This window comes from Nyctereutes procyonoides, unplaced genomic scaffold (genome assembly GCF_905146905.1).
Source record: "Nyctereutes procyonoides isolate TBG_1078 unplaced genomic scaffold, NYPRO_anot_genome, whole genome shotgun sequence".
NCBI lineage: Eukaryota > Metazoa > Chordata > Mammalia > Carnivora > Canidae > Nyctereutes > Nyctereutes procyonoides.
The window spans coordinates 2,895,200-2,909,426 of NW_026575131.1; positions in this window are offsets into that span (position 1 = coordinate 2,895,200).

Here is a 14,227-nt window from a genome sequence, read left to right on the forward strand (position 1 = left end):
AATTAAGGTCCAGTGTATGTTAGTTACTATTATTAAGTTATTAAATACAGTTCTTTAATTTTAATGGCTATATATATATGTTTACATATATATATAATTAGATTTTAAATGGCTATATAGCATTTCATTGTATTGATACACTAACATAAGTAAATATATGTAGGTTGAATATCCATATATTTACATGTTATTTAATTACATATACATATGATATATATCTGGCATATATATTGATAGACTGATTATGGTGGCATATGTATACTGGTGTATGTTTTTTGTTTTGTTTTGTTTTGTTTTTTACTGGTGTATGTTTATTTATACATACACTATCATATCTATCTATATAATATATATAAAACCAATTTGTAATCTTTAGACATTTAGGTTTCTTCTTTTTCAGTATTATAAATAATTATCTTATTCCATTTGGTTGTTATAACAAATTATCATAGACTGGGGGGCTTAAACAACAAGCATTTATTTCTTACAGTTCTGGAAGCTGGGAATCCGAGATCAAAGTACTGGCAGATGTGATGTCTGGTGAGAGCCCCCTTCCTGGTTTGCTGATGGCCATCTGCTCATTGAGTCCTCACACAGTGGAAAAGGAGTAAGCTAGCTCTCTAGCCCCTTTTTATAAGGGCACTGATCCCATTCATGAAATCTCCATCCTCATGAGCTAATACCTCCTAAAGGCCTCCCCTCCAAACACCATCACATCGGGGATTATGGTTTCAGCATAGGAATTTGGGGGAGACACAGTCCATAATGACAATCCTTCAGGGAGCATCCTTACAACTAAATATTTGTGCATATCATTGAACATTTCATTAAGATCATTTTCCAGAAGTGAAAATGATGAGTTAAACTGCCTTAAATATTTTTCCCAGTTGTTCCATATTTTATTTTAAATACCTAAGTGTTAAGCTGGAATGTGGTGGAATCAGGAAAATCACCATCAATTAGCTTCAGCCACATCCAAACATTTTGTAAAGGGGAGTCCTACAGTATATGATTGAGACTTGTCGTGTAGTGGCAGGGAGTCTTGGTTTGTTCCTGGTCGATGCCATATAATATTCCACTGCCAACCCGTTTCACTGCCTTCTTTGATTTCTACATTAAGCTATTCATTATTAATATCCATGTTTTGCTCAACATCTTAGGCTGATGTTTGTGGGCTAAGCATAGAGAGAATAACTAAAATCTCCTTTGGATAATTTCTTTTGTGAAAACCCTGATATCATAATGAACACTAAAGTTACTGGATAAGTCAGCCCCAAAACTGTGCAGTGTTTTGTTTTGTTTTTTCATTTATTTCTCAAGAAACCTTTTGAAATTGCCGAGGTGCCCTGATGAGGATAAAATCATCAATTGAAAATTGTAGGAAAGAAAGTTATTTCTATCTTGCTGTACTGTGTTCCCAAATTTGGTCTCTAGGCCCTGGAACTAGGAGCATTCTTAGAGATCTCAGTCCAGCCCTTCCATTTTGCAAAAGAGAAGGCAGATCCAGAGAGGGGCTTGCCTATGGTCACTGTTCTAGGTGGTGGCAGAGGTGGACCTGGAACATCTATCTCCTGACAGCAAGTCCAGTGGCCTTTCTGCTTAAGTCCACTGTTCCCTGAGGCATGATCTTGGCCAGTGCCTGCCTCTGCTTGAACCACTTTCTCTCTTGGTCCATTCAATTGCTGAGCAGACGGCCATATGTGAGCCCAGATGACTCAGAGGTGAGGCCTAGGAGGGGTCTGGGTGGGGTGGTAAATGGTGCAGGAGTGGCCGGTTACTCACCGGAGGGAGCCAGACTCTCAGACTGGGAATTGGAGAAGGCTATGTGGAGCTGGGCCAGTAGGATTTGGGCATAGGCCAAGAGCAGCTTCGAAGAGGTAGAAGGACTTGTGGGAAAAATGTCTGGAAAGGCGTAATGGAGGTCCTGCCTGCCAGCCATAGGTGTGGATTTTTAATTCTGCAAAGCTGTGGAGCCACTGAAGGATTTTTTGGTTTGTTGTTTTTTGTTTCTTAGTCTTTGGTGGAGAAATCTATATAAAATTGACCATTTCCATTATTTTTAAGTGTACAATTCAATGCTATTAATTACAGTGCTGTGCAACCATCACCACTACTTAGTTCCAAAACTCTTCTATCACCTGAAAGAAACTCTACTCATTAAGCAATGACTCCCCATTCCCCACTTCTCCTAGCCCTTGGTAACCTCTGATCTACTTTCTGCTTCTATGAATTTGTTTTCAGCTCAGGTCATGATCTCAGTGTTCTGGGATGGAGCCCCACATCAGGCTCTCTGCTCAATGAAAGGAGCCTGCTTTTCCCGCTCTTTCTGCCCCTCCCCCCTGCTCATACTCCCTCTCTTTCTCAGATAAATAAATAAAATCTTTAAAAATAAGATTCATCCATGTTGTAGAATGTATCAGTTCACTCCCCTTTTATAAGGGGGGGATGTCTTAAATATGTCATGTTTTCATTTGCTTTTACTTTATTTTGGTAATATATAGATAACGTGAGGCAGCCCAGGTGGCTCAGCGGTTTAGCGCGCCTGCAGCCGGGGCTGTGATCCTGGAGACGCAGGATCGAGTCCCACATCAGGCTCCCTGCATGGAGCCTGCTTCTCTCTCTGCCTGTGTCTCTGCTTCTCTCTCTCCTCTTTGTGTATTCTCATGAATAAATAAATAAAATCTTAAAAAAATATATAGATAACATAAAATTTGCCAGTTTAACCATTTTTAAGTGAACAAACAGTTCAGTGGCATTAGTACAGTCACACTGTTGCACAACCATCCCAGCCATCCTTCTCCAGAATGTTTTCATCTTCCTAAACTGATACTGTCTCCATTAAACACTAACTACCACTCCCTCTCCCCAAGCCCTTGGCAACCATCATCTTATTTTCTGTCTCTAGGAATTTGACTATTCTAGAGACCTCAAATAAGTGGAATCATATAATATTTGGCCTTGTGTGACTGGCTTATTTCACTTAGCATAATGTTTTCATGGCTCACCCATGTAGTAGCATATATCAGAATTTTATTATTTTTTAAAGGTTTTTAAAAAGATTAAAAAAAAATTTTAGGTCATCTCTCTACTCAACATGGGGCTCAAACTCACAACCCTAAGATTGAGAGTAGCATGCTCTACTGACTGAGCCAGCCAGGTGCCCCAGAAATTCTTTATTTTTTAAGCCTGATTATTTATTTATCCATTCATGCATTGTTTATACACTCATCCATTTTTGGACGTTTGGTCATTTTTACTTTTTATCTTTTGTGAATAATGCTGATGTGAATATTGGTGTACAAATATCTGTTCAACTCCTTGCTTTCAGTTCTTTGGGGTATATAGCTAGGAGAGGAACTCTTGGGTTATATAGTAATTTTATGTTTAATTTTTTAAGGAACCCAAACTGTTTTTCACAGCAGCTGAATCATTTATACATTTCCTCCAGCAAAGCATGAGGATTTTAATTTCTCCACATCCTTGCCAGTACTTGTTATTTTCTGTGTTTGCTCCTTTTTATGGCAGAATAATTTTCCATTGAATGTATATATCACATTTGGTTTATCCGTTCATGTATTGATGGACACTTGGCATGTTTCCACCTTGTGGCTATTGTGAATAATGCCTCAGTGGACATTGGCATACAAGTATCTGTTTGAGCCCCTGTTTTCAGTTCTTTTGGATCTGTACCTATGAGTGGAATTTCTGGGTCACATGGTTCCTTTTTGAGGAACCACCAAACTGTTTTCCACTGTGGCTGCACCATTTTACATTCCTACCAGCAATGCACAAGGGCAACAGAGGGTTTTGAGCAAGGCCAAAATAAGAGAAACTTCTCCAAACCACCTCCCCTCCTGGCCTGCTGCAGTGTTGTTCCAGGATTAGGAAATCACTTCTGTGTAAACTGCCTGCTTCTGGGCTATTGCAGTGCCATCTCTAAGGCTTTCTTTTCTTTTTGGCTTTAGTATTTAATTCTGTAGTGATTACCTTTCTCCTTAATTGTAATAGATCCCACTCTATGAAGATTCTGAGCAAAGCTATTTTATATCCCTTATTATAGCATATTTCTGCTTTGTTATGTATTTTTTCACGTCCTTGAGAACTTTCTTATTAGAATCTGTTGGGTTTCAGAAAGGGTTGGTCTCTTGGCTCTGTGACCAGCAGCAAGTCACTGAATTTTGGGGGGCTTATGGCTTCATGAAGGATGTTGGAAGATGTAATGTCTGAGTTAGTTTTTCAGAAGATTGTCTGTCTTGCTTTTTGGCGAAAAAAAGAACCAATTATATAGTATATCTTCATAATATTTCTAATATGCCCAAACTTGATATTGAAATTTTTAAAAGTCATAATTATATTTAAACTTACGCCTTAAAAATTGGTGGTTTGTACCCTAAAAATTGTTTTAACTGAAATTCATACAGAATAATTCAAGTTCACAGTCCATATACATTTGAAATATAGTTATTATATTTTATGTATTTTTAAATAGAAGTATTTATCTTGTCTTGAATTTTCCTCCTATGGTGGATACTGATAAAATCATCAAGGCAGCATTTATTTGTCACAATGTATATGTTAGGGGTAATTTTTTAAATCAGTAAATACCATTAATTTTACAGATATTAAAATATATTCTTTATATAATATAAATATGCTACATTTATGCATATACTTATAAATATGGAATATAATTATATTCTTTATGGTAATACAGTATAAGAAAGCAATATTTCCTGGTTGGATTGTTTTCTAGATGCACTAGCAGTTATTGCTTTGACTTCAGTTCGATAAGTGTATGATAGGAAGAAGCAATAAAAATTACTGTACTTAGAAAATATTGTATGAAAAAAGTGTATGGTAGAATGTTAAAGTATGAGAATAGGCATTATTAAATGTTTTATACGTTGCCATTTTCCTATAGACTAAAAATTTCCTTGCATCAATTAATGCACACTTTTTGTAAAGATTTGTATAATGCAGTACAATCCATGATTTATATTAATTGGTTTGTCCTAGATTGGAAAGTCCTAGGATACTTTGTTTATGGACTTTGTGGACTCATTTGTATCTATTTCTCAGAAACACAGCTCCAGAACACAGGCTGATTATCTCAGAGCCTGTGGGATAAAGTGAAATATCTAAAAGCAAACAATGTTTACAGTTGCTCTGATTCAGCACAATTTAGATTCTCTTTGGCAAAGAAAACTAAATAATACTCTGCTATTTCTCAGCCTCAGTCGATAGAGCTTTGAGCTCCTTGTCCTAATGATCATCATTGCAAAGGCAGCCTCTGGAGAGGGCCAGGAAGCCAGCATGGACACATCACACCGGATGCTCCTCTTGGACAGCTGTGTCTTTAGGTTGCCTCGGCTCAGTACGTTTGTTTGTAAAATCAGGACTGATTTTGATCGTTGTAGTTTTAATGGGAAACAAAATGAAGAAATAAAAGTTCAGATAGAGATTTAAAAAGGGAGCAAATTCTAACACATGCTACAACATGAATGAACCTTGAGGACATTATACTAAGGGAAATAAGCCAGTCACGAAAGGGCAAATATGGTATGATTCCACTTAGGTGATGAATACTCTATTCTAAGAATCTTCAAACTGATAGAAACAGAAAGTAGAATGGTGGTTTCCAGGGGTTGAGGAGGGGAAGTTGGGAGTTGTTGTTTTGTGGGTACAGAGTTTCATTTTGGGAAGATGCAAAAGTTCTGGGGATGGGTGATGTTGATGGTTGTACATCAACATGAATGTACTTAATGCTGCTGAACTGTACAATAAAAAATAGTTGAGATGGTAAATGTTATGTTAGCTATATTTTACCAAGATAAAAAAGAAAATTCAGTTAGAGAATCTACCTCAAATCCACATAGTTCTGTTCATTTAGTCTTTGGCTTGTTAAACAGCAATCTGCTTAGTCATCTTTTACTGAACACTGAGCTTTTTTTTTTTTTTTTAACTTTCATAAATCAGTTTAATACAAAGAGAAGTAGAGATTTGGGAGCTTTTTTAAAAGACAGTTAATCCTTCCAGGTTAACATTACAGTCAGACTTGGATCAGATTCAGCAGATTCAGTGGTGCCAGTACTCAGGGCCTTAACTCTGCCATGTACTGAGAGATAGCTGGGTGGTCCCAGCCTGTTCACAGACTACATGGAATTGAACTAGAAATCAACAACAAAAAGAAAGCTGGAAAGTCCCCAAATATGTGGAGATTCAACACACACTTCTAAATAACACATGGATCAAAGAAGAAGTCTCAAGAGAAATTTTTAAATATTTTGAATATACAGGGGCACCTGGATGGCTCAGTCGGTTAAGGATCTGACTCTTGCTTTCAACTTGGATCGTGAGAGTGAGCCCTGCTTTGGGATCCATGCTCATGTGGAATCTGCTTGAGATTCTCTCCCTCTCCCTATGCTCCCCCCTCTCAAATAAATAAATAAATAAATAAATAAATAAAATCTTCTTTTTTTAAAGATTTTATTCACTTATTCATGAAAGACACAGAGAGAGGCAGAGACACAGGCAGAGTGAGAAGCAGGCTCCATGCAGGGAGCCCGATATGGGACTCGATCTCGGGACTCCAGGATCACGCCCTGAGCCGAAGGCAGACGCTCAACCACTGAGCCACCCAAGCATCCCAAATAAATAAAATCTTAAAAAATAAATTTTGAGGGGCTCCTGGGTGGCTCAGTTGGTTAAGTGCCTTCAGCTAAGGTTATGATCTCAGGGTCCTGGGATTGAGCCCTGAGTAGGGCTCCCTGCTCAGCAGGGAGTCTGCCTCTCCCTCTCCCTCTGCTCCTTTCCCTGCTTGTGCTCTCTGTCTCCATCAAATAAATAAATAAAATCTTAAAGAAAAATATATTTTCAATATACAAAGAACTCTTAAACTTTGAAATTAAGAAAAGGAATAACCAATTAAAAAATGAGCAAAACACCTGAACAGACATCTCACCAAAGAAGGTACAGAGGTGGCAAATAAGCATCTGAAAAGATGCTCAACATCATATGTCATTAGGGAAATGCAAATTATTTTTTAAAAGATTTTATTTATTTATTCATGAGAGAGAGAGAGAGAGGCAGAGACACAGGCCAGAGGGAGAAGCAGGTTCCCAAGGAGCCCGATGCAGGACTCGATCCCAGATCTTGGGATCAGGCCCTGAGCCGAAGGCAGATGCTCAACCACTGAGCCACCCAGGCATCCTGGGAAATGCAAATTAAAACAACCATGAGACACCACTACATACCTATCAGAATGGCCAGTCTGAAACACTGACAACACCAAATGCTGACAAAGGAACAGGAACTCTGATTGATTGCTGGTGTAAAGGCAAAAATGGTACAGACACTTTGAAGGACAGTTTGGCAGTTTCTTACAAAACTAAACATACTCAGGGACCCTGGGTGGTGCAATTGTTTTAGTGTCTGACACTTGGTTTCAGCTCAGGTCATGAGATCAGTGAATGGTCTGCTAAAGTTTTTCTTTCCTTCTTCCTCTGCTCCTCCCTTCGCTTGTGTTCTCTCTCTCTCTCTAAACATAAATAAATTTAAAAAGAAGAGGGTTTTTTTTTTTAAAGATCTGTTTATTAATCTTAGAGAGCAAAAATCCAAGCAGACTTTGGAGCCTGACATGGGGCTTGATTTCATGAGCCTGAGATCATGACCTGAGCTGAAACCAAGAGTTGAACACTTAACCCAGGCACCCCTAAACATACTCTTACCATAGGATCCAGCAATCATACTCCTTGATGTGAACCCAAAGAAGTTGAAAACTTTTGTGCACAGAATACCTTCACACAGATGTTCATAGCAGCTTTCTTCATAATTGCCAACACTTGGAAGCAACCAAGATGTCCTTCAGTAGGGTGAATGGATGGGTAAACTGTGGTACATCCAGGTAATGGGATGTTATTTAGCACTAAAAAGAAGTGAACTACCAAGCCACCAAAAGACATGGAGGAAACTTAAATGTATATTACTAAGTGGAAGAAGCCAATCCGAAAAGGCTATATACTATATGATTCCAATATGACATTCTGGAAAAGGCAGAATTGGAGACAGTAAAATGAGCAGTCTTGCCAGGGTTTCCAGGGGAGGAATGTGGGAATTTTCTGTACTCTCCATTCAATTCTGCTGTGAATCTAAAACTGCTCTTAAAAAAAAAGTATGAAAAAAAAAAGTCTGGAATTAGATAGTGGTGATGATTGCATGGCTCTATGAATGTACAAAAACCCACAATTGTACACTATAAAAGGGTGACTTTTTTAGCATATCCATTTTATCCCAATAAAGCTGTTATAAAAAAAATACCTACTTCATAAGGTTGTGCAGATTAAAGAAGGTCATGAGGGGGAGCTCCCTTTTACTTGCTAAATGGGATGCTCCTCAATTCATGAATCACTTAATAAAGACTTTCAAGTTAACAAAAAAAGGTCACGAGTCATTTTATATAAGTGTATTATAACACTTAGTAAATACTGTTTTGCAAATACTTGTCCCTTTACACCTTTCCCCCCAAAGCCTGGACTACATTTTTTTTATATTCGTATCCTCAGTACTTAGCATAGTACCTAGCACTTAGGGAATGCTCAGTAAAGGTTTAATAAAGGAATTGGAGATGAAAGATGAAATAGAGATCAGGTCACAGATGACAGCGGGCTTTCTAATCTGGACAATTAGATGGACTGTGATCAACAAGGACTTCAAGATGGGAGGCAAGTTTCATTCTGTTTGTATGTTGAGAAAGATGTATTGTTTAAACAGATTGTATTTGAGTACTCTATGGAATGCCCCAGTTAATTTATCCACATTCTCATTAAAGAAACAGGCCTCAAGCTCAAGAAAGAAGTGCAGGGTAAAGCTAGAAAATGTACAGTCACAGGTTGCTAACCACAGTCTATGCATACTACTAATGGGTTTCATTTGGCCACAGTAGTTTTTTTTTTTAATAGACACTATTTATTAGAGTAGTTTTAGGTTCCTGAAAAAATTGAGTAGAAGGTACAGAGTTCCCCTGTGCCTTCTGCCCAGACGCATGCATACTGTTCCCTACTATCAATATTCCCCATCAGAATGGTGTATTTGTTATAGTCAATGAACCTACACTGACACATGATTATCACCCAAAGCCCATAGTTTCCATTAGGATTCACTCTTGGCATTGTACATTCTTCGGGTTTGGAGGAATTTATAATGATATTTATACACCATTGTAGCATCATATAGAGTAGTTTCACTCCCATAAAAATCCTCGGCAATTTTATTTTGAGAAGGAGAGAGAGCACAGAGGGAGAAGACAACTCCCCACTGAGCAGAGAGCCCAATGTGGGGCTAGATCTCAGGACTCTGAGATCATGACCTGAGCTGAAGACAGATGCTTAACTGACTGACCCAGGTGCCCCTCCTCTGCAATTTTGAAAATAAATTGTCAATAGTTGAAATTGGGAGATTTGTCCTAAAAACCAAGAATTTCAACTTCTGTCAAAAAATGAGGGGGAAAAAGGCCCAGAAAACAAAACAAAAATGAGACACCTGTAACCCTAATCTCATATTCTCCAAAGACAACTAGCTAGATCTGAATAAGGAGGCTCACATGCTCAAGTTTGTTTCAATCATTTTCATTCTACTCTATCCCTAAGTTATTTTAGGTAACTTTCCCCTTCCCTCCTTTCCTCTTAGGTAAATGGTAATTGAAACAGGGAAATTAGGGAGTGAGGAGAGAGAGCAGTTGAGGACAGATCCTTTGAGAACACCAATGATTAAAGATTGAGAGGTGAAAGCAGGAACAGTGGTAGGTCTTATGTTTAATGGTCTCTCCTCCTCTGAGCCTTTTTCTGGGTTTCTCTAGTCCTTAGCTTGGCTTCCTGTTGCTTCATCAAGAATCTAATCATTGGGGCATGTGGGTGGCTCAGTCCATTAAACACCCAATTCAATCTCAGCTCAGGTCTTGATCACAGGGTCCTTCATTTAAGCCCTGTGTTAGAGGCCAGCATGAAGCCTACTTAAAAAACAAAAACAAAAACAAACAACCCAAACAGACAAAAAAAGAACTATTGATAGTTGATCTTGGAGGAGTTGATGAAGAATGTAATTTTAGTTATTCTTGTACTTGAACTCCTTTCCACAATTCTTTTATTTCTGTTTCTCTTTCTTAACAGAAGATTATTGGAAACTGGAAATTAAAAGTAGTCTTTTTTTTCCATTCACTCGGGTAAAACACTTGCATTAGATAAAAGTGAATGAGATCGAAAGTGTTGAGGTGTTTTGCCAGAATGATTAATCAAAAATATTGGAGAGCCACTGCTTTGTCATGTTGAGTAAAAGTATCCTTGAGTAAAAGTATCTTCTTTATAAGACTGGGTAGTTTTCTGGTATTCTAATAATGATAGTAGCTAAAATATGGATAGCACTTTACAGTGTAAAAAGTGCTTCTTACATACATCATTCTAAACTCCCAACCCTCTTGTTAGGTAAGCATCCAAACTTCCTTTTCTATGGTAGTTCCATTTTAAAACTAATTGTGTTAAAAAAAAACTAATTGTGTTAACATCAATTCTGGAGATTCCAGGTTCTGTTATTGTATCATTGCAAAGGCCAGCATAAAACACAAGCCAACTGATGTCACCAGCAAATCAAGATTGGCCAGTACTGAAAAAAACAGGAAAAGCCTGTAGAAAATGCCTTGTCTTAGCGACTTTCAAGTGAGATGTAATAAATGCTGGCTCTGAAGATAATGAACAATCTGAGCAATCTCAGGTGTGATGCCGAGAGGGAAAATGAAATCTTCATTCATTCAATAATAATTCACTGAAGACCGATGTTCAAGATACTCTGTTACGTACTGGTACTATAAAAATTAGTCAGACTTTGCCTACCTTTGACTTCGAAGGGTAGTGTAGAATCATATAATGAAATGAAGAGATTTGTTTTCAAAGATTTCCTCAGATTTTACTTTTCAGAGTTCTCTTTTTTTCCCTATTGTGGATTTTTTTTTAAGATTTTATTTATTCAAGAGAGAGAGGCAGAGACACAGGCAGAGGGAGAAGCAGGCTCCCTGCTGTGAGCCCCATGTGGGACTCGATCCCAGGACCCTGGGATCACAACCTGAGCTGAAGGCAGACGACCAACCACTGAGCCACCCATGGATCCCTCCTTTTTGTGGAAATTCAGCTAGAGTTTCACCTTTTGTGTCCCCACACAATAACCCAATATAGTGTCCTTCCTTTATATTGGAACATATAAAGGTCTTAAAAGTGGGTAGAATAAAGAAGTAAATGAGGATCTCTGTCTATGATGTGAGGAACCTTGAGGAGCCTGTCCTTTATTAGCCTCCCTACGACATCTACCACAAAGGATTTAATGGGCTCTTCAAAAAGAACCCATGGAAGAAATCCCGGAAAAGCTAAGACCCTAGACTAATGTGTTCTAACCTCTCAATAGGAAGCTCTTTGTTGTTGTTTTTTTTTTTTTTTTTTTAAAAAGGAAGCTCTTTGTTGGCTCTTTTACTCAACTGAGATCACTACCTAAGAGTATGGGCAAGACAATGGTAAGGAGTGGGAAAGGGAGTTGTGAAAAGGTAGAGGGCTAGAAATCAAAGACAGTTGTCACCCTCCAGTTGGGTCTTAGGGCCAGTCGGTATCCTTAGAGTTGTTGATATCAAGGGGAGGTTTTACCATTCTGTGTTGTTCTTCCAATCTTCCACTAATCAAGGGCACATACAGTGCTGTGCGCAGGTATGTGCACTGCACACACACATACACACACGCAGAATGAGATTGCTGCTCTGAACTTGGAAAGCTGCCTGCATCTGGAGACCCACACCCACACTGGATGTTTCAGACATACTGTGCAGACATATGTGCTGAAGCTCTCAAGCATCCCCTCTATTAGCCTTTCACTACCTTCCTCACCCTGACCAAACAGCCCCATAGACAATTTCCTGGGATTAGCAAGCCAACAGGAAAAGCTCGTTGAACAGCAGTCAGACATTTATGGTTCCCAGTACCAGCCCTGGGCTCCAGGTTCTTCTGCTCTGAAAACTCTGCACACAGAAGAAGTAGGAAACAGGAAATGGTTTCTGCCCTCTTTTTTTTCCCTCCCTCAATTTAAAAACATTGTTAATGCTCAAGGATAGCTGGCCAACATGTTATGATTACTCAACAGCGTCCTTGCCATATTCAAAGGAAAAAAATGATCTTGTGTTTTATTTTTAACAATAGTGTATTTCTTGAGGATCTTTCCTTCCACCATAATTACCAAATTGCTCTGGCAGCTGATCTTCAAGGCCTGTTAGAGTTCAAAGGGGGATACTAAAATTGGATTAGGTGAGAGGCTCTGGAAATGCCATCCCCATGTACTTCCCTTCTCCTCTTCCACTATTAAGGATTCCTTTGAATTTCACCTGCTTTCCCACACTTGCTCCCCTAGCATACCCTCCATTCCATCTTTGCCAAATCTACCTATCCTTCATGCTATCTTTGGAATTGTTTACATTTTGTTGTACTTCCTCTGCTCTTATTTACTTCATATTCTCTTTAAAAAAAAGATTTATTGGGGACGCCTGGGTAGCTCAGCAGTTGAGCACCTGCCTTTGGCCCAGGGTCTGATCCTGGAGTCCTGGGATTGAATCCCACATCAGGCTCCCTGCATGGAGCCTGCTTCTCTCTCTCTCTGTCTCTCATGAATAAATAAAATCTTTTTTTAAAAATTTTATTGATTTATTTTGGTTGGGGGAGGAGCAGAGGGAAAGAATTTCAAGCAAACTCCCTGCTGAGCGTGGAGCCCAACATAGACCTCAGTCTCACAACCCTGAGGTATATCTTGAAACCTGAGTTGAAATCAAGACTAGGATGCTTAACTGACTGAGCCATTCAGGTGTCCCATATTTGTTCTTAAATCAACTCATGTTTTACTCTTATTTTAAGAGGAAACTTGAAAAAAAAAGAGGAAACTTGAAAAAAATTATGTAAATATAGTTGACACATAATGTTCCACTAGTTTCAGTAGTTGTACAGCATAGTGATTTGACAAATTTCGACATTATTCTCTGCTCACAAGTTAGCTATCATCTGTTACTATACAACATTGTTATAATACCATTGACTATATTCCCTATGCTGTGCCTTTTATTCCCATGACTTATTCATTCTGTAACTAGAAGCCTGTACCTCCTTCTACCCTTCACCTATTTTGTCCATCTCCTCACCTCCTCCTCTCTGGCAACCATCAGTGTTTGTGGGCCTGTGTCTGCGTTTTATTTGTTGTTTTTAGTTTTTGTTGTTAGATTCAACATATAAGTGAAATCATGTGGTATTTGTCTTTCTAAGTCTGACTTATTTCACTTAGTATAAAGCCCCATAGGTCCATCCCTGTTGTCATAAATATCACAATCTCATCCTTTTTTATGACTGCATGATGGTATATATATATATATATATATATATATATATATATATATATATCACATCTTCTTTATCCATTCATCTATCCATGGATGAATAGGTTGATTCCATGGCTTGGGTCTTGTAAACAATGCTGCAGTAAACATAGGGGTGCATAAATCTTTCAAATCAGTGTTTTCTTTTTCTTTGGTGTATACACAGTAGTGGAATTATTGGATTATACAGTATTTGTATTTTTAATTTTTTGAGGAAACTCCATACTGTGTTCCACAGTGGCTGCACTAATTTACATTCCTACCGACAGTGTAAGAGGGTTCCCTTTTCTCTACATCCTCACCAAGACTTGTTATTTCTTGTCTTTTTGTTTTTAGCCATTCTGACAAGTATAAGGTGATATTTGAGGAAACTCCATACTGTGTTCCACAGTGGCTGCACTAATTTACATTCCTACCGACAGTATAAGAGGGTTCCCTTTTCTCTACATCCTCACCAAGACTTGTTATTTCTTGTTTTTTTGTTTTTAGCCATTCTGACAAGTATAAGGTGATATCTCACTGTGGTTTTGATTTGCATTTCCTTGATGAGGAGTGATGTTGAGCATCATTTCATGTGTCTGTTGGTCACCTGTAGGTCTTCTTTGGAAAAAAAAATGTCTATTTAGATCCTCTGCCTGTTTTTTAATTGTATCATTTGTTTTTTTGGTGTTGAGTTGTATCAGTTCTTTATATATTTTGAGATCATCTCTCTCTCTCTTTTTTTTCCAGAGCCAAAGAGAGAGAGAGCATGGTGGAGGGAACAGGGGACAGTGGAGGGAGAGGGAG